We start from the raw sequence: 23385 nt of genomic DNA, 5'->3' as shown, positions 1-23385 counted from the left end.
CTATCAATTATATATAATCCAATATTCTACAACCTCATTTTACTGAATCCATAGTATGCTATTGTATGAATACTCCAGAATTCATTTTACCAACTTCCTACTGATAATAAAAAGAGTTTAAAAATTTTGTTAATATTAAAAAAAACCTCAAAGTTTATTTATTCAACTAAAATCTGTACAAAAATGTATTTTTACGAATGAGTTAGTCTTCTGGCATTGTCCCTCCTTCACATGTAAATAAAAACTTGCTTGGGCAAAAGTAAATTCATGGAAAGAAGCAAATTCAACAGGACTTTGTGATTAATTCATTTTATTTTTCCTAAAGTGCATTTACAGTCTGGATAAAATATCTTGTTGCTAATGGAAGCAATCACATTGTGTTAATAACCCTAAACTATCTTTTGACTCTAATCTGATTTCCATCATCCCTGCCTTGTTTTTCAATCAGGCTCTGTGCTTTAGCCATGAAGATGGCTTGCTATTCCTCCAGCATTCTATCCTTAAATACCAGCAGACTTTTGAAAATGCAGCTCCTTCTTCTAGCCTGGAACTGTACTCACGTTGCTCTACTAAGTCTTCAGCCAGCCTGTGAACCATTCCCTCATTTAACCCCACCTCCTATAGTTATTTGTTGCTATATACAGCCCAATATGCTGGTGTCTCTTTGGGGCTCTTTTAATTGGAAAGATTTGTCCTCATGTCTGTCTTTTTCAATAGACTATGAACAACTTCAGGGTGGGGTTTATGTCATATTCATCCTTGCATTTCCTGTATGTACTGGAATGGCCAACATCTAATAGACATTCTAGAAATATTCATTAAAATAAATAATGACCTGAGGACACCCTGATGAGACAAAGGGAAAAGCAACACAAAACAGGAGCATGGCCACTTTAGTAAGTCCTGACCAGGACTGCCCATGGCTCTGACAACTCCTGTGATCTCAATGTCATTTTAAGGGATGAGAGGAGAGATTGGAACATGCTTTATTTCTCCTTTCATCACTGTGAGTGGGAACAAACCTAGATCTGGGCTCACCCAAAAGAAAACTAGGCTGGGCCTGACTTTGTGGGGTAAAGAGGGAGTGGGGTTAGATTTTGAAGCAAAGGGAAGTGGTTGAATGTGGACTTGATATACTCTGTGATTGCTGTCTTCCCTTTCTTGAGTGGGAGTGGGGTGGGCAAATGACATAATTGTCATTACCTTAAGACAAATAAGTCCCAGATATAGAAGAATCTAATTCATGTATCAATGCTTGCTTGTAACTATTGAACATACATTGTGTGTGAAACACCACATTAGCTACTTACAATCATGACTATGATCAATGGTGCTGAAAACCTTTTTGCTCCATCTGCCTTGTGAGATAGTTTTGAAGAGAGACCTAGGAAGTCAGAGAAAGGGAACTTTGGCTTACCCTAAAATAGAACTGGAACAATCCAAATGAAACAAGATTCCTCAAAAAGAAAGGAGCTTCTCATTACTGGAAGGTTCCAGAAAGCAACACACTGAGGTGGAGGGATGCTGCAGAGAGCTATCTCCCCATTGTGAAATTGCACTATAAGATTTCTAAACCCCTTCCAATCGAGAGTCTGGGAACCCATATAACTCTTTATTTGTGCAAAAAAGCCTCCACCTGGAAGAATAATCCCATTTACAAGTACTTTTCACGTGTTTCATTGTTTTTGTTTCTAATTGAGAAATTAGCCAGACCCATAATGTTTCATCGAAAGAACTGTCTTTATTAAATTTGGGAATCGAAATTATATACCCAGAACTAGATATAAGTTTAAAGATCCAAACTCATGACTGGATATTAAAACTTTTTCTTAAATCTTTTTCTCATATCAAGATTATTTTTCGGGGTTGCTATGTGTCATATTATATTCTAGCAGTGGAATTCAACTGGCACATGTATCAAAAAACAATTTCTGTGGTTTGAAAATAATATTAAAAAATCTTTTATTTCAGTGATACCAAATGTTTCTTTGAGGATAATATCTTGTGACAGGAAATGAACAGAGCATTAAAAAAATGTGCAGCTAGACATCATATGAAAATTTAGTGTATTTTCCCACAGGGAAATTTCCTCATGCAGATACTTATTTTAAACTTCTTGGTAAATAAAAAGTGTTGTATGGAGTTAAATAAGAATACCTATAAATAAGGCATAGCAAACAAATGATGGTTGAAACACTATTTTTAACTGAGATTGTTTTTCCTAACTGCTTGTAGGCATTTTAAAATTTTGGTAACTCAAAGTTTGCATATGACCAAATGTCTACATTTAAAGAGGTAATGAGCTAGTTAACATATTTTGTACTATGGGCAAGAGAATTTGCTTCGATGATTAGAGCCCTTCACAAACAAGGAAGAGGCCACAATCCCAAGTACAAGATAAGGAAATAATCTATTCCATCCAAAGCCATTAGCAGTACCCCAAATTCTACTTCACTATACCAAACACACTCACATATCTTCAGCAACTCATTCCTAAATTTGGACAAACCAACCAAAAGTGTATTCTTTACTGATGGCAGTAAAGGATTCAGGTTTAAACATAGAAAGAGAAATTTCTACCTTTCTACTGTTCCTTTATTTATGTAGTTAGTTGGTTAGTTAGTTAGCTAATGACTAGTTAAACCCACCATGCTGCAAATGAGATTTGATGATGTAACATGAAGAAATAACTGGAACTGGAAAGTACTTAGTTTCTCATAGTGTATGTTTCCTCCTTTTAAAAGTTGGGATCAATAATATCACCAAATAGATATTTAAAAATGAATGTGGAAAGTTAAAAGTATTATTTAAATGTTATATTACTTATTTTTTCACTATAATTATAACTCAGCCTAAAATATTTTTTTTAAACTATAAAGGAAATACATGTGATTGTGGAAATAAGTAGGAACTCATGGCAAGATTTCATGTGCCCAGCCTCATCACCATCAGAGAAGCTATCAGTTCGATTTTCTAAGAGTCAAATTCACATGGTGTCACCTCAGATATTTGGCATAAAGTATCTGGTGTGCTGGGATAGGAAAAACAGAAGAACCGCCACCTATGTTGTGGCCACGGGTACTGTCCTAGGCAGGCTGTCACAATTCCACAAGACAGACCTCAGGGCTCTGTGCTCCTCACAGCCTGTGCACAATTCCTAACCGGGGACTTAGTTTCTTCTCCATCCGGTCAGGAGAAAAACAGCACGCACTGGAAGAGAAAAGGTATTTTATTTTCAAGTCTGTAAAGAAGTCATCTCTAACACTTCTCAAGAGTAATTAAGCCAAATGTGTTACGAAGATACCAGAGGAAAAGTAATGAAATTACAAACTGCAGTGGGCCCTGAGTGCTATAGGTAATGTTGGATTCAGCCAGTGAATTTTGCACGATTTTTAATTTGAGTTCTTCTGCTAAAAAATCTAAAATGCCTTGGGAACCAGGCATCTAGCTTAAAATAGGTGAATCTGGATGAATATACTTTAAGAGGGAGCAAGGGTTGGCAGGGTGAAATGCGCAGTTGATATCTCATCCGAAGGAGCCACAAGCACTCAGCCAGCACTCTACTCCAGTAAAACCAGTCCATCCTCACAGTCTTGCTTTTTTGAGAGAACCTAGAAATCTGGATTTTAATGCAAATCTAAGCTTAGGATGTGGTGAAGCAATCGAATAATAAGCAGATTCTTTGTAGAACAAACAAAATGTGCCCACGTGTTGCAGTTGGTCCATAAATCTGTCCCCCTGCTGGAAGCGCTGAGAGAACCAAGACGGGGCTTCAAAATATCAGACTTGTGCTGACATTTGTTTCCTGCTATTACTGGTACCACATGGTGATGGGCTGTATGAAATGTTTAAACTTAGTTGGCAAGGCACCCTTGATTTGAAACGAGAATCCTCTGAAGTTTGCTAAGACATATTAAAGAATGCTCAATTATCTTTCATGAAAGTATTTGATTAAAAATGCAGACAGAATGATCAATTTCTAAAAAACGTATTTTGTCTTTCTGTTACAGAATGGACTTTGTTAGCTTGAGTGTCTCTTTATGAATCTATAAACAAAGCATTTCACTTTAATTTATCACAAAAACATGTGAGGAGCCAAATTATTAGTATCATTTTAATATCTGAGGAAAGAGACCATTAATACAGACTTAGTTACATAATAGATATGTACAGATAACATTTAGATAGAACAGCTAACATTTGTTTATCGAGCACCATTATGGCCAAGTTCAAAGCACTCAAAACACAATATTTTATTTAATGTCCATATTACCTTAAGATATAGGTACTATTACTAACTGCATTTTATAGATGAGGTTATTGAGGATCAGAAAATGTAAGCCATTTGCCCAAGGTTGTACAGCTAATAAGTGGAATTTAAGCCACTGCAGACTAATTTGGACTTTTAAGTGACACATTCTATTACTGCTCTTATTACTACTTATCTTGAGCCCCTCAATGAACCAGATGCTCTCTCATCATGCTGTTGGCCCTGCAAAAAATACGTTATCATCCTTATTTATAGATGAAGAAACTAAGGCTCCTGGAGGGTAGGTAATGCTCTCAACTGAAGAGTGCAAAAATGGGACACAATCTCATATCAGATGCCCATGGCAAGGCATATCTGAGCACATCACAGTGCTACCATAATGTAATAATTTCATATATTCTTCTTAGATGGAACCTAAGCCACTTCTGTTTCAATGGGAGCTCATGTTCTTTGAGTTCATATTCAATGTCAATAAAGGTCTATTGGACAAAATATTGCTAATGAATTAAACCTTTAAAAGTTCATAAAAAACTCTTTAAGATTTTCACTTAATTTCAAGAAAACTTTTTTCTTTAATCTCAAATTTTATTCTTTATGCACAACATGTTTCATTCATCTCAGAGCATACTTCTGCAATGATTTAAAAATTTTTAAACTGTATGTTTTTGACCCACTTAACAACTAGATTCCACTTCCAAATAGGAGTCAGGTTTTATGGAAAAGGTAGTGATTTGAGAACTGAAAAGGAAGAGAATTTTCTAGCCTTTCCATGATGTTGACCCCTCATTTTATCATGTGTGATTCTGATCTTTCTAAACTATAATTTTTCAATAAACATTTTGTTTAATGATTAATATTGTTATATTACTGCATAGAGTATTAAGAAATGACAAAAAAATTGTATTTCCCTTTTCTACTCAGATCTTATTTTGAGGAAGAATATTACCATTTTCTAGATTATATATATTTGAATCACACCAACTGGCATATTTTAAAGTGTCTAATAGATGACGTTCAACTATTTATTTACATAAAATAGTAGAAATACCAATGATTAGAGGCAGTGTTTAAAATATAATAGCAATAGCTTTCTACTTTATTAATCGACTTCTGGGCAGTTTCAGCCAGTACAACTACAAGCTCTCAATTCGAATAACCATTTTATAGGAATTTGGTGACTTTAAATATGCCATGCTTTTATTATAGACCTCTCAACACATATGCCTGGAAAGAGTTACAATTAAAATCACACCGTCAGCAACCTGCAGCTTTTCATACCAAAAAGCCCAGAACACAGGGCTGTGGGAAAATGTGATAAATCAAACCCTGAGACTCACAATTTAAAAGCCTTACTTTTCTTTCCCCCACCCCAGAATGTTGACCTTGGTCTGGTCTGTTCCTCTCTGATTGTTCGACTTGCATTCCTCTTCATGGATGATGGTTTCTTATTAAATTATTTATGGACGTGGCTGACACTAGTTGAATAGATTCATTAAATTTCACAAGTTGTTGGAGTCTATTTCACTGGAAAAAAAAAACACTCTTTAGACTCTTTAAAGGACAAAAAGCGTCATTTTTTTTTTTTAGCTCTTTTAAAGCATTTAATAAAGCATGAAAAGATATGACATCAATCCTGCTAAAACACAAGGGAAAATGAATGATGTTACTGTAAATCTTTACATCAATCACACCCAATACTTTGGAAAACAATATAGTTTTGTTTGCATTTCAGAAGTGACAAACAACTCTTGTGACTGGCTTAACATAGTCACTTTCTATTAGTCAAGACCAGAAGCAAGTCAGAATTAAAATGTGGCCCTGCGTTGCTAGGCAGCGGAGTTGTCTTGACATGGTGGTTAGTTTCCTTTTCACTGAATGACAACAGTGAAATGAAAGAAGTTTTGAAAAACTTGATAATGGTTTTCAAAGGAGAAGGATAATTGGTGGTGCCCGCTTGTGCAGCACTGTGTGGAAACTTTCAGGCGGCCGTGAGAGAGGACTGTCACTAAAAATTTAAACTCTTGTACACAAACTTGACCTAGAGTCTTCTCCAGGTTTTGGCGGTTCATTTTCAGAACACCCCTCTGAGACCGAGGGGTGTAGGATGAAAGCGTTAAGACAGATGGGGAAAGCCCCAAAGGAAGAAAGGAATCAATAGTTGTGATTTAATCCATTGGTGAAAGGGAGGAATTAAGTAAAATCTTAAAAATGAGGAATGTGTAAAAGACCTTTAGCTAGCACCTATAAAAAACATGTTTTAATTGCATGGTGAGTTGCAGCAGAGCAGACATTTAAATCAAATGCAGTAAATAGAGAAAGGTTAAAAAAAAAATCTTTGCTTCCTTATGCCAGGGATGAAACAATTACCCTGATGTTATTTTTTTTTTTAAATATACTCTGATTTAATTCAGAAAAATGTTGCCAACATGATAATTCCCAAAGCAACTGAAAATAATTATAACTTAAGCTTTTAGTGTCTGTGGTAATAATCGAACAGAGCATATTTAACAAAATACAAACAAAAGACCCCAAGCAAACGGAAAACACACAGAATATACATGTTGCTCGCTATTTCACCCCAAACCACCTAATGCAGGAACATTTTGTTTAACCATTTAATTTACCCAGAATTTTAAAAACTGAGCAAAATGGACTCATATTGAAAGAAGGGACCAATTAGTGTTGGATTAACATTCATGGTTATTTACAGTTGTTTTTGTACTTGTTCTTGTGCTCTGACTTCCTAAAATTTCACAACCCAAAGATTTAGAAAAATGGGGTTGTTTAGACGCAAAGTGCAATGAAGTGGCTGTGACCATTGTGTAGACACCACCTCTCTCATTATACCCTCTCAATCAACACTCAGTACACAGGAAACCGCAATAAAGCCCATCTGCCACGGTTAATCTGCAGGCAAACCCACACCCATGTCTATGGCCGTTACTCTCCAGCCTTATTATTCTCAGATCCAAAGCTTCATAAGGGATCAGCCAAAGTCCATTAAAGTAAATAATAGCTAGAAATGACAGGCTTAGCAAGGATTGGGAGGAAGTTGAAGACCAATCTGAGCTCTGAGCTCTGATTAATAGAGAAAAGCATTAGGAGAAAAGGGGAGAAAAATGACCTCAGCCTGCTCCAAAGAATTCCTGAACCTTCGTTGTTAGGGCAAGTGCTACCATCTGAGACGTTAGTGATCCTTGAATTTCCTTCACTTTGATGCAGCTCAAATGGGAAAATTTTGAAGGTTCAGCAAGGCCCCAGACCTCAGCTGGAAAGCTGTCTGGAGTCAACCCTGTCAAAATTCTCTTGTGTAAGAGAAAGCCTTTATTAGCTAGATTGCAACAACGGCAATAACAACACCCACAAACACCCGCCACCATCTCATGAGGAGGGGCTTCTGCTAGAGATTGCAGATGCATTTATTATTTCTTTGCACATAGTCATTTCTAAAACGTCTCCATACAGATGTAGTAAAATAAAACAATAGTGACTCTTAAAATGAATGCCTTTCAGGAACTAGCTGAATTTAGTCTGCTGATAGGAAAGTGTGTGAGTGTGTGTGTGTGTGTGTATGAGGGAGAGAGTGTGTGTGTGTATGTGTGTGGTGTGTGTGTAAGGGTAGTACCCAAATATTTATTCAGTTTCATCTTGAACTGTGATATTTATATTTTCATTGTACAGCACAAAGAATCCTTCTCAAGTAGTTCAAGGTTTGTTGAGTCAAGACAGAATCAAAGTGCTTCAGTTATTTCAACTGTGGGTTTTTATATAAATTGACCAGAAAAAAAAAAAAATCCCAAATTTGTTGTAAAAAGGTTTCCTCTCTCCATCATTTAAAAATTATTTTTTACAGCCTCTGTTTGATAAATTTCCTGAGAGGATCCCAGGCAATGATATCCCCCACCCTTCCCCACATAAGTGTATTTGGTCTTCAAATGAGACATTTTTGAATTTTGGAACAGCTCTTAGGCAGGTTTTTGCTTTGTTTTTATTTATTTATTTATTTAGAGGAAATCTATACCTGGTAGGCCTCTTTGTGATTATGAGGAACTCATCTTAAGTCTGCTCTGTTATTAAAAAAAATGTCTTTCCTTGTAGAAAATACCATATTCTTTATGAAATGTGAATTGAAATGAGACTAGTAGAGAGAGCTCAAAAACTGTGAGGGCTCTTTACAGTTAGAGTTGAAAAATAACAAAGCAACCCCTGCTTGTCAGAAATCCCAGTCTGAGGGGGAGAAAGCGTTTGGCAGAGGCAGGCAGGTATTGGGAAAGCCCTAGTGATTTCTCAGGAAGATAGTAATGGTCCAGATGAGGACTTGATGTCAGGGAGGCTCACCTTCGAATGCATTTCTTGTTCAAGTTGATATTGTAGCATGCAATTTTCATAAATAAAATGAAGAGGCAATGTAAAGAACCACGGTTAAAATGATGGTTCTTCACAGATATTGCTGATAACTTGGCTAATGCACTGTTGATGTGCACGTGGTACAATTTTCATATTTTAATCTTAAGTAGAACAAGAAATGACAATTATGAAAAGACAAAATAGATACCACCAACAGCTGTAATTGCTATCCAGGCTGCTCAAAGATGGGCAAAAGACACAGTAAATCAATATTAAGTTCTCTACAAACGCAGGTATCACAACAAGGACATCATATAACATCATTATAAGCAAATTCTAATACAATTTGGACAGTTGTAAAGAATATAGGATGAATACAGGGAATGTGAGGCTAACTTGTCCTCTGCAGCTTCAGACAGTATATTCCAGGGGAAAAAAAAAATTCCCTGGGAAACATGGCTATGTATTTAGTTAAGTGTGCAAACTGTGCTGGCTTTAGTAAATGAGTGTGATCTTCCTTTCACAATTCAAAACGTTAAGATCATCAAGGGTTAAGTGATTCTGCCACATGCAATTATAACAAGTTGCAATTTACTACTGTTAATACACTACAAGGATTTGGGGGATGCTTTTGTATATACTACTACTTCCTAGGAAATATTATGTGATATTAAAGAAGACCTAATTAAAATAGTGGGTTGAAAAACCACCTAAACTTAAAAGAAAAAAAAACTATTAAATATTAAAGGCATAATATAAACATAATCAAAAGAATGAAAATTGAAACTGTTCAGTGCAGACCTTAGCAATGAGAAATGAAATGGAAAAAAAAGACAAATGGAAAGAAACAAAAATTGTGAGGAAAAGATATAACAAAAGTGACAAATATTTAACAGTAAAATCAAAATTAAATACTTGCTTTTAATATTATAGCTGTGAAGTTGTAACGATTTAAATATCCTCGAAAAGTAGGTCTGATTTCATGTACATCTTTCTGGGGATATTTATTTCCTTTATGGAAAATGTAACAACACATGGCCAACAAAAAACTTTTTATAAATTCTTACCAGTCTTTTGTATCTGTTCGTAAGTTATTTTATGTACTGACAAAGATGGAGTATTTCATGTTTCCTTTGAAAATTTAAAATTTTTAAGTGAAGTAAAATGATTGGAACTTATTCCTTCACCTTCCTCTTTCCATAACTGAACATTATTTTGAATTCACATGCTCTTCCACAACTACACAGATATGCAACATAAAAGAAATTGTTTTCACCATACCTTTCTAATTTGTATGGAAATGTTAGAAATATGAAACTAAATTTGAACAATTTTGAGAATTTCTGGTACCAGAAAAGAAATACTCTATTAACCAAAAAAACTACCAGTCAGAATCAATTTTCTTTTGTGTGTATGTGATAATGAAAAACAACAAAAGTAAAAACACATCAATTGTTTACTTTTGTGCATGGATTTGTACTTCTACAAAATTTCACCTCTTGAACATTGTCCTCATCTTATCATTAGATGGTAGACATTCTTAAATTACTTTGCTATTTATACAAATAAACAATTAAGTTTCCATAAAATAAAGTTTGTGCACATGTGGAATATGTTTATAGGTAGTTATTTTATGTCATTATGTATATTATAGCATAAACTGACCTATACGCATTATCTTGTGTAACATGCATAAAAAAGCAACTGCATTTTAAGGCCTTGAGATGCATATATGTGTGTGTGTGTGTGTGTGTGTGGGTGGGTGTGTGTGTATATATATATATATTTTAGTCAGCCAAACACAATTGAAATTTCAATATCATTCATGGAAAATCAAAAAGTTTTAATAATAAATCTGCTGTTAAATAAGTGAGATTGTAATTCCGAATGCTCTGCATTAGCCTGGGTAATAGAACTGACTTGTAATGAATTTAAATATAAAAAGTTTGTCTTTGGGCATATTGTATTGCCACTGGCTCTTAAAACAGCACTCTTTTCTGTTCTTGATATCAGAGCAAAATCTTTCAAATGAAAAATACTCTTTTTATGCTTTTACTGACTACTCAAAAAAAAAAAAAAAGCCATTACTTACTTTCTGCCATTATAATAATCTTCAAACAGTGCTTATATTGCTAAAAAGCAAAGGCCTTTGTGCTAACCACAAGGTGTCTCCAATCTTTAAATTCTCTAGACTCCCTCCCTTCCCTGTTCCATATTTCAATACCAAGTGAATCTATATGATCACATTGTCACATTTGGAAACCTTAAAAACACTCATTCAGATGTAATTTGAAAGTGTGTACTTTAGAAGACATTTTATCAAGCTTAAACATATATGTAAAATATATATTATATGACATACAAATTATAGTTATGTATTATATGCTTATAATATAGCATATATTAAATAAGAATTCACCAATTACTCTAGGAGCTTATGTTTGGAACCTGGCCTCTTAAAAATAGTGATAGAATACCCAAAAAAGAGGGGAAAAAAGTTTAACATCAAACTTCATTTTAGTTTCTCTGTCGTTGAGATTTAATTTTTAATAATCCTATCTGGCAGCTACAACCAGCAACTCCAAGGGAATAACCATTTCATAGTGGACTAGACTCATCTGCAAAGAGCCACAAATGCAACTCATTCTTGGTTTTTACAAACCAAAGCTATTGGTGAATAGCAATTACTAAAGCTCACCTCATTATGAAGTATGAATATATAACTAAGATTCAATCTTGTTTAAAAGAATTCCAACTACAGAAAGTCTTTCTAATTCAAGGCCATGCGTGGCTTATCTCCCTCTGTACACAGAGAGGAATGTCGTGTGTGTATGTGTGTGTGTGTGTGTGTGTGTGTGTGTGTGTGTGTGTGTGTGTTTAATGGGATGCTGTTTATCCCACTATATCTTACCACTCTGTCTCTTTGGATAACAATCACAGGACCCAGATGCTAAGGGTAAGTGATATTTTCCCACAAGCGGCTTCTGGCTCCTTGGCAGACGTGGTAGGCAGTTGCGTTGGCAGGCTCTGTGCTGCCTCTGGCTCTCTTGTGTGGCTTTGCTGTTGAAGGGATGCTTGGCCTGCCCTGTCCTCCTGGATACCATTTCCCTCTGACAGCCCTTGGGTTTTGTGAAGCTTTATTCTGTGCAAATCCCTTGTGCAATCTCTGGATGAACTCTCCCAAGGCAAAACAGGGCCTTTCTTTATAGTTGCGTCTAATGATCAGCTAAAATGCAATCTCAGGTACTCAGGAAAACCCACACCCCAACCAAACTTTTTCAATCTTTGTGGGTGTTTGGTTTTAATTTCTGTCCTTATTTTCACTCCGAGCACAGCGTATCCCAACTTAATTGCCAGGGGGTTGGCCTAAGGATTTTGTGTAAATGTTGCGCTTAGCAATTTTTATGCTGGAATTTATGAGTCTAAAATTCCTTTGTTTCCCCATATTCATCATCATAAACAATTTTTGAAGACTTTTTTTTTCTCAGATCACAAATAACATTATAAAATAAGTCTTGCAAGAAATACAAAGCAGGAATTTCACAAATTTACCAAGTGCAATTGGCGGATGAGCTATTTAATGAAATAAAGTAGCATGCTCCTGATATTGATACAGAAGTAATACTTCATTCCCTGCATGCTTGTAATCTGGATGACATTTTGAAGCATGTGCTCAAGTTGTGCAAACAAAGGCACACAGCAGAGCCAAAGATGGTTTCAAAGACACCAATATAACTGTCTGCCACATAATTTGTGAGACATTTTCATGTTTCCTCGCAGTGATATCACAAAAGTAGTCATAAATGTGTATCATGGATTAAACGATTCACTGGTTTACCATATGGCTGACCACAGTCCCCAAGGAAAAACAATATCTGGGGGGACCGATAGCCATATTTCTTTGTAATCTGAAATATCAATAAAGATCCCAAGTTCTCTGAACCAAACATCAGGCACATTTTGCATGGAAATGCTCACTTAAGTTAATCCTGGGTTGAAACTGATTTCTTTACATTCTGCCATTCTTATCTCATGTGACTGTGAAACTCTAGAATTATTGATACTATAGTTTTACAGTTTAGCGAATGAACGGCTACCCAGTCAAAAAAAGACTTACACAGGTGTTACATGGGTCTCCGGGTAATTATCGAAAGCAGTTTCTTACAAAAGTCTCCACATGCTGTATGGGGAACTGAAAATTCTCTGATTGCTGTGATAATATTATAGATTAAGAACAGATACAATTTAGAGAGGAGCATCACCAAAGCCTCACAGAGAATGAAGACCACTCCTTGGTAGCTATGGATCTGTTTTGGCAAAGTTTGTTTTTAATACTGAATCCTCTCCAATGCAGATTAAGCATTATTTATACAATGTTCTGCAAACCATGTGCTTCTCTTCAGTTGAGAAATGATCACATTCCAACATGATCCCAACGTTTTCTTCTGATTTGTGATAAATCTATATTTTGGAAAAGCAATTCTAGTTAAATTAGCAAAGATTATTGACAATTAGGATCTGATCTTTTTGTTCATGGATCAATTTTTCTCTCTCTTACATGTAAAACATTTAATAAATATTTAAGGAAACCTTAGAGAAATGTTAAATATTTCTGTTAAGCATTTCAACCATCAGCTTCCTGTTCTGTGAAATGGGGCACTTCCCAGAAAGACGATTGCTAAATTTTGTTTTCTCATTTACTATGTTACATAAGAACCCAAAAGATTGTAATTCTATATCTATACACTATTTGGTAGTAATTTAGACAGCATTCCTCTGTTAGTAACTTTTTTCAGTTTCACAACTAAATAGAAGTCGGGCTTTCTCTGTCACTTATAAGATTTTGGGAATGTATTATTCTATATTTAAAAGACCTGAAAAGATAATTGTAAATTATCTATATTTATACCAACAGAGTCCCTGGTAACATTCTCTAAAACAATAAGCAAAAAGAAACTAAAACTATTTTTGGTTCTCTTTCTACCAGAAGGTGTCACTATTGGGACTACAAGGTAGCGATCCCAAGGCATCTAACAAAATTTACTTGAAAGAAGACCACGCATTACCTGTATAATCCAGAAGGTAATTTACTGACATGCTAACCAACCTACCCTATGCAAAATTGCTTGACTAAAATTTTATCTCAAATAAACATGAAATGATTTGAAATATGAAATGACGCTACGGAAAATTATGCTGGGAGAAATTCCAAGGTTCTAGAGATCAGTCATTGCAATAAGAAATAACTCATGGGGTTTCTGAAAGGCAATTTGAATAGAATCTTGGTATGCTCCTATTTAAAATAACACTGAATATAAAACTATAAATGTTGGAAACAAGAAAAGAGTTAGAGTTTTGTCTTTTAAAAACTTTCAAAGTTAAATAACACTTGTGGAGTCAGGTCATTTTTTCAAAGAGGAAAAAAGCCCTGAGTTTCCCCCTGCAGAAATAGATCATACCTATCCTTACCCTAGGAAATATTAAATAATTTTAAACTTCTGGTGGAAAAATTAAATCTTCTCTTTTTTCCCTAAAAATTTTTTTTCCCACCTCTATAAAGAGCTGTGAGCCTATTTGGGCTTAATTTGATAAAAATATGCTGCAATGATACTTTCATGTTTAGTCTCACTTGGGGAGATTATGTTTGGCCCATATCTCTTCACTGTAAGTAGGAAATCTTGGCAGGGAACTTCTGCTTTGCAATTAAGCCAAAAACAATTTTTGGATACTTTAGTTTTATCTAAAGATTTAGTTTAGTTTTTGTTTTGGTGTGTGTGTGTGTGTGTGTTTTGGGTTTTTTGTTTTTATTTTATTTTCTTTTTTTTGCTAACTGAGAGAAATATAATGAGTATGGGTGTCAACAATGTGTCCCATCCACCACCCTTCCACACAGACAATGTCAAGAAATAGAATTGCATGTTAGAATGGCTTTAACTCTCACACTTGCATGAGAGTCTGATGTACAAAGTAAAGAGAGAGAGAGAGAGAGAGAGGGAATGAAAGAGAGATTACCTGTTATATCCTTGCTGAACAATCTTAAAATATCTCAAAGTGTCCAAGCAGCTCATTCATCAGAGCTTTGTGATCCTTTTATTACCTGAAAAAAGGCAGTTAGACATGACCACTTCAAAAGTGTGAATGCCATTATTCAATGTTTTGTACGGTATGTTCATCAGTGGTCCATCTTGGGTGCAGCTCGCCCGTAAGAGCTGGGAGTCATTCTCTCGCGTGCTTTTTTCTGAGACAGCGCCACACGGACAGGTGCACTGACAGAGACTCGCCAGTAGAGGCCTCTCTAGATTTGCCTTCGGATTGCGAACTCGGAAGGAGCCCCGAATCCGGGGCGGTTGACACAAGTACTTGAAAAGATTCTTGTTGCATAGGGAAAAAGATCACTCTTTAATGCCCTTTTAAGTTCCACGATGTTGATTAATGTTGCCCTTTACATTAGTGATGTTTCAAGTAAAAGAAAACAAATTTAAAATGGATCAATTCTATTGAGGATGCGTTAATTAGACAGAGACGCGGCCATATGCTGCGGCTGGAAGGTCCGCTGGCCTTTCCCTTGTAGTTACCTGTGTAAAACCCACCCTATCCTCTACATGAATGCCCAAGCTGAATAGCTATTTGAATGAAGGCTTTAGTTTGATTCGCCATACAAGGGGTACTGTGTCACTGTGTTTTCTTTCTAGGAGTCACTAAGTGATTTCTATATCTGTTGTCATGGTGATATAGCAAAGCAGGGGAAAATGGGGGCAACTTCAGGCTTTCTCCTCACCCTCCGCACTAAGATGTTGTTAGCAAGCCTATAAAACATTGGGCTTTCTCTGGGCCTTCTTTTTGTTCTCTGATTGTCAATAAAACTCATTTTAAGGGTAACAAGGACATCTAAATGTCATCTGTCACCGTGTTAGAGAGATTAAGTTTGTTTAGGGACTTGTGCTGGACAAAGGCCACTATTTGTTCCGCAGATACAAAGCGGTGTTGGCTATCACCACTCTTGATTTAGAAGGAGGCCCGGAGACCATCGAGGAAACATCATCTCAGTTGCAGGTGACAGAGAGGCCTTCTTGACGTGACAGCATTAAAATGACAGAAAAAAAAAATAATAATAATGACGGGTTTGAACGAGAATCCGCAGCTCTATTTCCCACACCCCTTTGTAAGCACCCCAAGCAGAAAGTCTCCTCTTAGACTGAGGTAAGAAAAAAGCTGTTGAGGGCCACAGGCCTATTTAAACACATGACATGCACACCTGAGGGTCCTGAATGAATGATAAAAGAAGGGAGAAATGTTTTGCAAGGGACGTCCGACAATAATATGTTATGCATTAATTCAGCATTTGCCCAATAATGAGGCTAAATGGAATGTACAGATTAATGAAGACATTGGTGTTATTAAAATCAAATCCTGTGGTTCATATGCTTTTCTTAATAATGAACATTGTGGCTATTGGAGAGGAAGAACAGGATTTTTTTCTATTAATTTGGCACACATCCCAGATCTCATTCAACCAGAACCTATCCCCCGCAAAATGCGACCGTGGCCTTTATGCGCCTTCGTCTTTCTGTTTTATATCTGTGTTAATTTGAGGGAAAAAAATATTTCCCCTTTATAGAAAGATTTTTAAAAGTGAACGTGGAACCTAAGTAATAATTAAGTAATTTTAAAAATAGGATGCTTCTTTCAGTATAAAAGGTGATGGACAAGTATATAAAATTACATGCATGTAATGGGGTGCTCACATCACATCTGCCTGCACTCTGGAAATTGGTGCAGCTATCTGGGGGCTTTCAGAGTCTGGTCACGTTAATTCATCTCAAATACTATTTTATAGGAAATGGGCACGGCGGAGAGGGCCACTATGTTAAAACTTAGCTGAGCTGTTAGAAATATTGGACAATGGGAGCTTCTTTATTTGCAATTTACTGGGTCTTGACAATTGGGATATTTATAAAATATGATTGAAAACAGAGTACCACGACCTGTTTTCTAATATCCCCATGAGCACAACTCCACATATGACATGTGTGTATGCACAAGCACTACAAATAGACTGGAGATCACATCTGAAAGGACAATGGGACCATGATAAACTCCCTCTTGGCTCTGTGGGGGAAGGGTATATACATATATATTGCGCATATATATATGGCAAACTTTGAGTTTCCTTAATTCATGCTCTCTCAAATCAATGTGAAAATCTGATTTTAGTTATGCTAGAAAGAGACATAGAGCCATAAATACTATGTACTTCAACTACTGGGCCGATTCCATTTTCGTTGTATATTTGGCAGTGTGTGATGAGGAAGATAAACTTATAAAGGGCGACTTCGAGAATTAGACCTTGTTAAAAAGCAAAAACCCTGGGAGCTGCACAATCACACATCCGTAGATATGCCTGTAATATTAAACACGTGCAACTCCCAAAAAGAGCTACAGCAGGATTCCCTTTTTTAAAAATTCCTGGAGCACATTACCATCAAGCTCAGTGTGATTTTTTTTTTTTAAGATAGAAAGATTTATTTTAGACAAACTAATGGAAGCAAATACAGTGCTGAGATGCTGTTACATCAATATTATGGGCCTAGATGACTTTTGTTTAGTATCTTAATAGCTCGGTCATTTCTTATTCATTCAGCTACACACGAGACACCAGGGTGTTATGAAGGACAATACTCTCGGGGCATTTTGAGTTCAATGTGTGTTTCTCTAGTTATGCAGAACATGTGTTGGCATCAGTGATGGTTACAACAGGGGAATCACAATATACAATGAAGTTTTGCCTTGTTCGGAGATAATTTTCTGTTCCTTGAAACACAGCCTTTGGAACAGCTGAAGTATAGTTTTCTGGTGCTCTGTTACAGAATGTGCTGGATGTATGTCTTCTCTCTATTTTTTAACCTCTTATTTCTTATATCATCTCAGATAAAGAGTTATCTGGAAGAATCAAAAACAAATCCCTAAGAAAAAGTATGCTGAGCTTCAAAACAGACCGGTGAAAAGGAATATTTGTCACTTATACTTGAGGCTATAAACAAGGAGACTGAGAAAATAGATTGGAGAAGTCCAGTAATTCACAAAGATAAACACGCACACACACATGCACATACAGAGTTACATGCATTAATCTTTACTACTGTGTCCCCAGAAGAACATCTCTTGTTACTCTAGATGTTTTGTAGCTTTACAGATTCAGAGTAATTCTGATGAGAAAGTAAAAGGAAATGGGTGCTACACCATATCATTTTGTTCCCTAAATTTCTTGGGCTGAAAATCCTCTAAATGCCTTTAAGTAGCTATGCAATTTAGATGGATTATTTAATTTGTATGGCCTCAATTTCCTGTCCAGGAAAATATAGAGATAGGTCTAGGTAACCTCTGAGGGCTCTTGCAGTCCTACAGGAAATTCATATAAGGTTTTCAATTTTTGAACATGACTAATACTTTGAAAGCAGCTATTTTGACTAAGAAAAAAATAACAGAATTGACAAGATTTTCACAGTATAATTAATGTTCAATAAAATATGCAATTTTACTTACGATTTACTGTGCCCAGTTAAGAATGCAGGCAGTTGTATTTTCTAAGTACTACAATCTTTTCACTTTTGACAAGTGAGTAGCAAAAGAGTTCATCAGATTGGGACTAAGTTAATTCATCAAGGCTTTGTATCATCCTGGGTTTTTAACTACTCTTTTGCATTCAGGAAATAGTTAAACAACAAGTGCAAATCCATTATGGAACAGTCCATAAGTAAAAGACAGTATCTTTGATGAATAATACACTCACTTGATATGTTGTCATTTGAACCAAATGACAGTTGAGAATATTCTTTTCCCTCTCCTCTCCCATCCTGCATCCAAATTCTCAAATCATGCTTTTTATTCTTGTTTAGAGCAATCATACAATATCTAAATTTATCATAAAGTAAGTGACTCTGGTAGGTAATTTCTGCATTGTAAAATTCACTTTCCATCTTACAGAATCTACTATTTCTTCATCAGTAGTAGTCATCTTCAAGAAGATATGTAAATAATATGAGTAAGTCAGTCTAGCATTATCTTCTCAGGAATATTTAAGCCAAATAAAGCACTTTATGTCCAGAAATAGCTTAACAAAGATATTGGATTGATAAAATTATAAACAATTCTATCTCTTCTGCTCATTTCCTCTATTGACTAAAGTTTCAAGTGTTTTCATTCCCACTTGTAAATTTAAAATTATACAATATTTATCCATTTTTAATTTCATTCAGCTACTAATTAAAATTGAAATGCATACTCCCATACAACCATTTTAAAGTTAGGAATAAATCGCATTTCATTAATAGTAATAACTGCACCATATGGGAAAAAAATCCTATGTTTAAGAAAGTATAAGGAGAATTGGCCTAATAATGTATGTTATAGAAAGATGACTCTTGTCATATTTTCTTATTAATTATTGGTAGTATTCTTTCATATATTAAAGATTGAGTAATGTGTGGTAAAGTAATCAAAATTCCTGATGAGATCATCTTCTAATTTTTGAAATTAAAACCTTTTCTTTTTCATATTTTAAATTATACTAATAATTTACCACCATCAAATATTTTAAAGCAACAAAGTAAGAAAAAATAATAGCATAATTATAAAATTCCAATAAAGCATTCTTTGAATCTGCATCACAGCTTATTATTTTCAATAGTACTTAGGTCTTCTAACTCTACAAAAAAATTTTTGACTTGTACATTAAAAGATAAATAATAAATCTATTAAGAAGATGATAGCCTTAATTGTGATTTAATCATAATGGTGACAATTTTAAAATGTTTTTAGGGGAAAATTCAAAATAAAATTATAACTTTGAAATGTTACTAAAATCAATTTTCCAATCAAAGAAATATTTCTACTTATGAATGTATTTTTTGTAGTATTTTTAAACTTAATGATGTTCTACACTGATATGTACATTATATAAACCAAGAAATTTGAATGGTTAAAAAAAATAGAATTTCAGTTCCATATGAAAGCCATTCTTTTAAGATACTTTAAGTTGAAATGATGGAGTCCCTTTATCACTGTGCTTACATTTGTACAATCTAAAACTCAAGCAAACAAACAAATAAAGGTCTTAGTATATAAAACTCAGATAAGTTGTCCATTCTCATTGTAGCATCTGAATAACAGATTTTTCAATCTATTAAAAAAATGGATTTTATTGACCTATCTTTTCTTGAGCTTCAAGTATCAGTATTGTTCATTTTGTTGCAAAATTTTATACATGCTTTAAAAGAATGACTTGTTTCTCTTTTGGTACCACTACCTAAGTTTCTGAATGTTTGGGGCCTTTTTATATTATTCACATATCACTTTTTAGTAAGGCATTGGTTAAGGTGAAATAGACATAGAGATTTCACAGTTCATTTATAACATTTTTCTTATCAGTTCCGAGGGGAAAAAACAACATAGATTTTTAAAAATATTTCCTGACACATTAAGAAAATAATGCCTTGAAGTGTGGAAAAATCAAAATTCCATTATTTGAATTTCAACTCTAAAAATTATGTGGAATTAGTGATATAAAGTGATATTTAATAAGAAAAATAGATCTCCCATCAGATAATAATCCTGTTGCTTTCAACAGGCTACCTCCTCTAGGTTAAAAATGGTTAATTCAGGTATTATTTAAATTACCTTTAAAGAAATTACCTTTAAGTGAAAATTTTTCTACTGACATAATTCCATATAAGAAGAGAATAAAATAGCTGAGGAATGTGATCACAACAAAACAGTAAATATGTATTTTCAGAAAATATTTGAATAGGACTCTTTTGTAAATGAATGTATATGTGATTTTAAAAGAATACATTAATTCAAAATAGCAACATCTTCACTGGATGGTATAGCCTTTTTGGAAACTATAAAGACACCAACTTCACTAGTTTGCTATTATCAGACTGAGCTTCTATTTCCTTTAATACTCTCTCATTTTTTTTCTCCTGCAAAGAATAATTTACTTGAAGTTATTTTGTTCTTTCATCATTGCATTTATCACTCTTATAACTCTGTGTCTCTCTTTTACCTAAACCTTGGTATTTTCTTATGGCCTCTGTTTTTTTAATAACAATCTTTAATAACTTTATCGATCATTTCACATTTTAGTCTTTATTATTTAAGCTTGGTATTTAATGAAACCACTTTAAATAGCTTAGAAAAGTGAGTAAAAAACACTAATATTTTATATTTAAATAATATTGTGCCCTTGAAAATGCTTCCTAAAATCATATACAAGTCTCTCTTTAATGCCTAAAATTATAATTTGGCTGCTTCTTCATAGGCATATTTAAGATGAAAAATCCTAAAGAGAAGTCTTTGCCCTTAAGGAATGGAAGGTGAGGGAAAACCTTTTTTTCTTTTCCTTTTTTAAATCAACATCACAAAGAAATGAAATTAGTAGATGAATTTTGCAGCAACTTTATAATATTTAAAAATAAGTAAGAAGTAAAGTAAAGATAAAAGTACACTCAAGTCCATAATATTTGGAAAGTTCATGTGTATATTCTTTCTCCACCCATTTTGTTTTGTTTTAAATCAACCTTTAAAGGCTTTTTGGATAAGGAGTATGAGTAGAGATGTAGCTTCAGAATTAGAGAGGTCAAAGTTCAAATCTTGACTCTAGAAAAGACAAATACATTCCCAAAGTCACCCTTCATTCATCTGTCAAATAAGTCATAACAATTCTGTGACAATTAAGGTAAGGTATTTCAAATACTTACCAGAGAAACTGGCACCCTGGAAGAGTTCAATGAAGTTGGGTCTTTATAATGTTATTAGTATTTGCCAGACAACATAGCATCAGCAAAATATAAGTAGATATATACACACGTAGGTTTAGAGTCAGGTAGGTTATGTTGATTCTAACACAAGAGGAGTGGCATTTGATCAACTAATTCTAATGAATTGAGATCAACTCATTCTAATTCTCTGAGTTTAAATTTCCACTTCTATGACAGTCTATATATTTGATAGAGGCACCAAATCTGTTCTAGACCAGTAAATGCTTATAAATGTCTAATTTGCATTTGTTGATTTCGTATGGTGTAAATCCTTCCATCATGGCCAATTTCAAGCTTCCAACACAGGGTTGGAAAGAGATGTACAGTTGCACATCATATGATATTATTTCCCCATATAGATTCAATAATTGTTAGCAACATCGAAAGCAGAGTTATTAGTGAATTATTATATAATAATTAAGAATAATGCATTTTGAATATTACCCTTTTTATTTTTTCAGGTTTTTTGTAATATTATCATTTTAGAATAATTTATTTTATGATAAGTCTTGTAATTTTTTTTATAATAAGAGTTATGTCTCTCAATAGTTCTGAAAATGTAATCATCATCTCTTGTGAGCCAAGAGGAACTGGTTCTAGTAGTACAACAGTATTTGAAGATTAAATTAGGTAAGACTGGCAAAAATGCCTACACAGATTTCCTTTTGAACAAAGCACTTTGCAAGTTACATATATCCATATCTATATATTTATAGAGCTATAAGGCATTTTATATTTATTTGTTATTACTTATTTACACACATTTCTTTGCCACAACACAATGAATTATTGCTTTTGTCCGAGTCAAGTAGGGAAAGTAGATGAAAATACCAAAACAAATAAACAAAAACAAATAAACAAAGCTGTCTGTTAGACACAACTCAGTCTGGAAAACATTTAAGTCTCCACCAGTGTGATCACTCAGAACGTATTTCAGTATCAATCGACTCAATTTTTGCCTTCATTAATAATTTCAACTCCACTGTCAATGAATATATGAGACATAAATGTTACAAACATTATACTAAAACTTTTTTAAGTTTAAATTTTGATATTTAATTAGCAATTCTTATTTATAAAATATGTGATTAATATAACTTATATGTACTATCTTATATAACTAATATTAAATTAGCAATAGCAAATCTTAGAGCATTTAGTCAGACTAAAGAAAATATTTCAATATTTTTCTCCTTAGATAAGTTCATTTGCCTGAGCCAGTTGATTTTTTAAGAACTAAGCATAACATGATTCAGAATTGGCACCCTGGGGAATCATTGCCACCATGAGGAATTCTCTGAAAAATCAATTAAAGCAAATTTAAATAAATTAAATGAAAGGAAGCTCCTTCATGGAAACTCTCAAAATACAAACATATTAAAACTATATGAAGTTACTCTATATTCAAAATACATGCAGATATTTCTTCTTCATTACTAATGTGATTTTTTTTTTCAAAGTCATTCAACAAATACGGAGGAAGTACCATATTTCAGATCCTTGTGCTAGGTGATTTTCCATGTTACTTTGATTCTCAGCTTCTCTTTGTTAATATCTTAACCAGACTATTTAAAACTTTGCACATCTCAAGTGTTATAAAAGAGCTCTCACCTTTTCACATTCTGCTTTGATTTTATTTGTAAAGATTTTTGTATTTTTCTCTGCCTTCTTTACTCATCACTCTTTGATTTTCTAAAGATTTTGTGCAAATACCACATTAAATATGATATAAATTTAATCAGCAAGAGTTATGTTTAGTTGTTTTATGCAACATAAAAAGGAGAATATTTGTTAGTTGAGCTGATTACAAACTAGCCGCTCTATAAAAATACTTTTGATATTTCTCAGATTAAAAAGAATAGGAGTTAGCTCATTTTCTCATTCAGAATAAAGACAATTAGCCTATTATATTACTCAAGTTTTAAATACATACACACACACATATATTAT

At 34.1% G+C, this 23385-nt stretch overlaps 1 long non-coding RNA gene across 1 annotated transcript; it reads right to left on the bottom strand.

Annotated features, from left to right (window-relative positions):
- Window positions 1-5677: 5677 nt before the first annotated feature.
- On the bottom strand, window positions 5678-21700 carry LOC309846312. Its single transcript, XR_014301851.1, has 3 exons — window positions 21376-21700; window positions 14630-14714; window positions 5678-5794 (listed from the first exon to the last, which is right to left on the bottom strand). It is a non-coding gene; the product is annotated as an uncharacterized lncRNA (long non-coding RNA).
- Window positions 21701-23385: the final 1685 nt, after the last annotated feature.

The sequence above is a fragment of the Mustela nivalis genome (genome assembly GCF_964662115.1).
Source record: "Mustela nivalis genome assembly, chromosome: 1".
Lineage (NCBI taxonomy): Eukaryota > Metazoa > Chordata > Mammalia > Carnivora > Mustelidae > Mustela > Mustela nivalis.
Note: the sequence above shows the minus strand (reverse complement) of the source record. Positions and strands in the feature narration are given on the sequence as shown.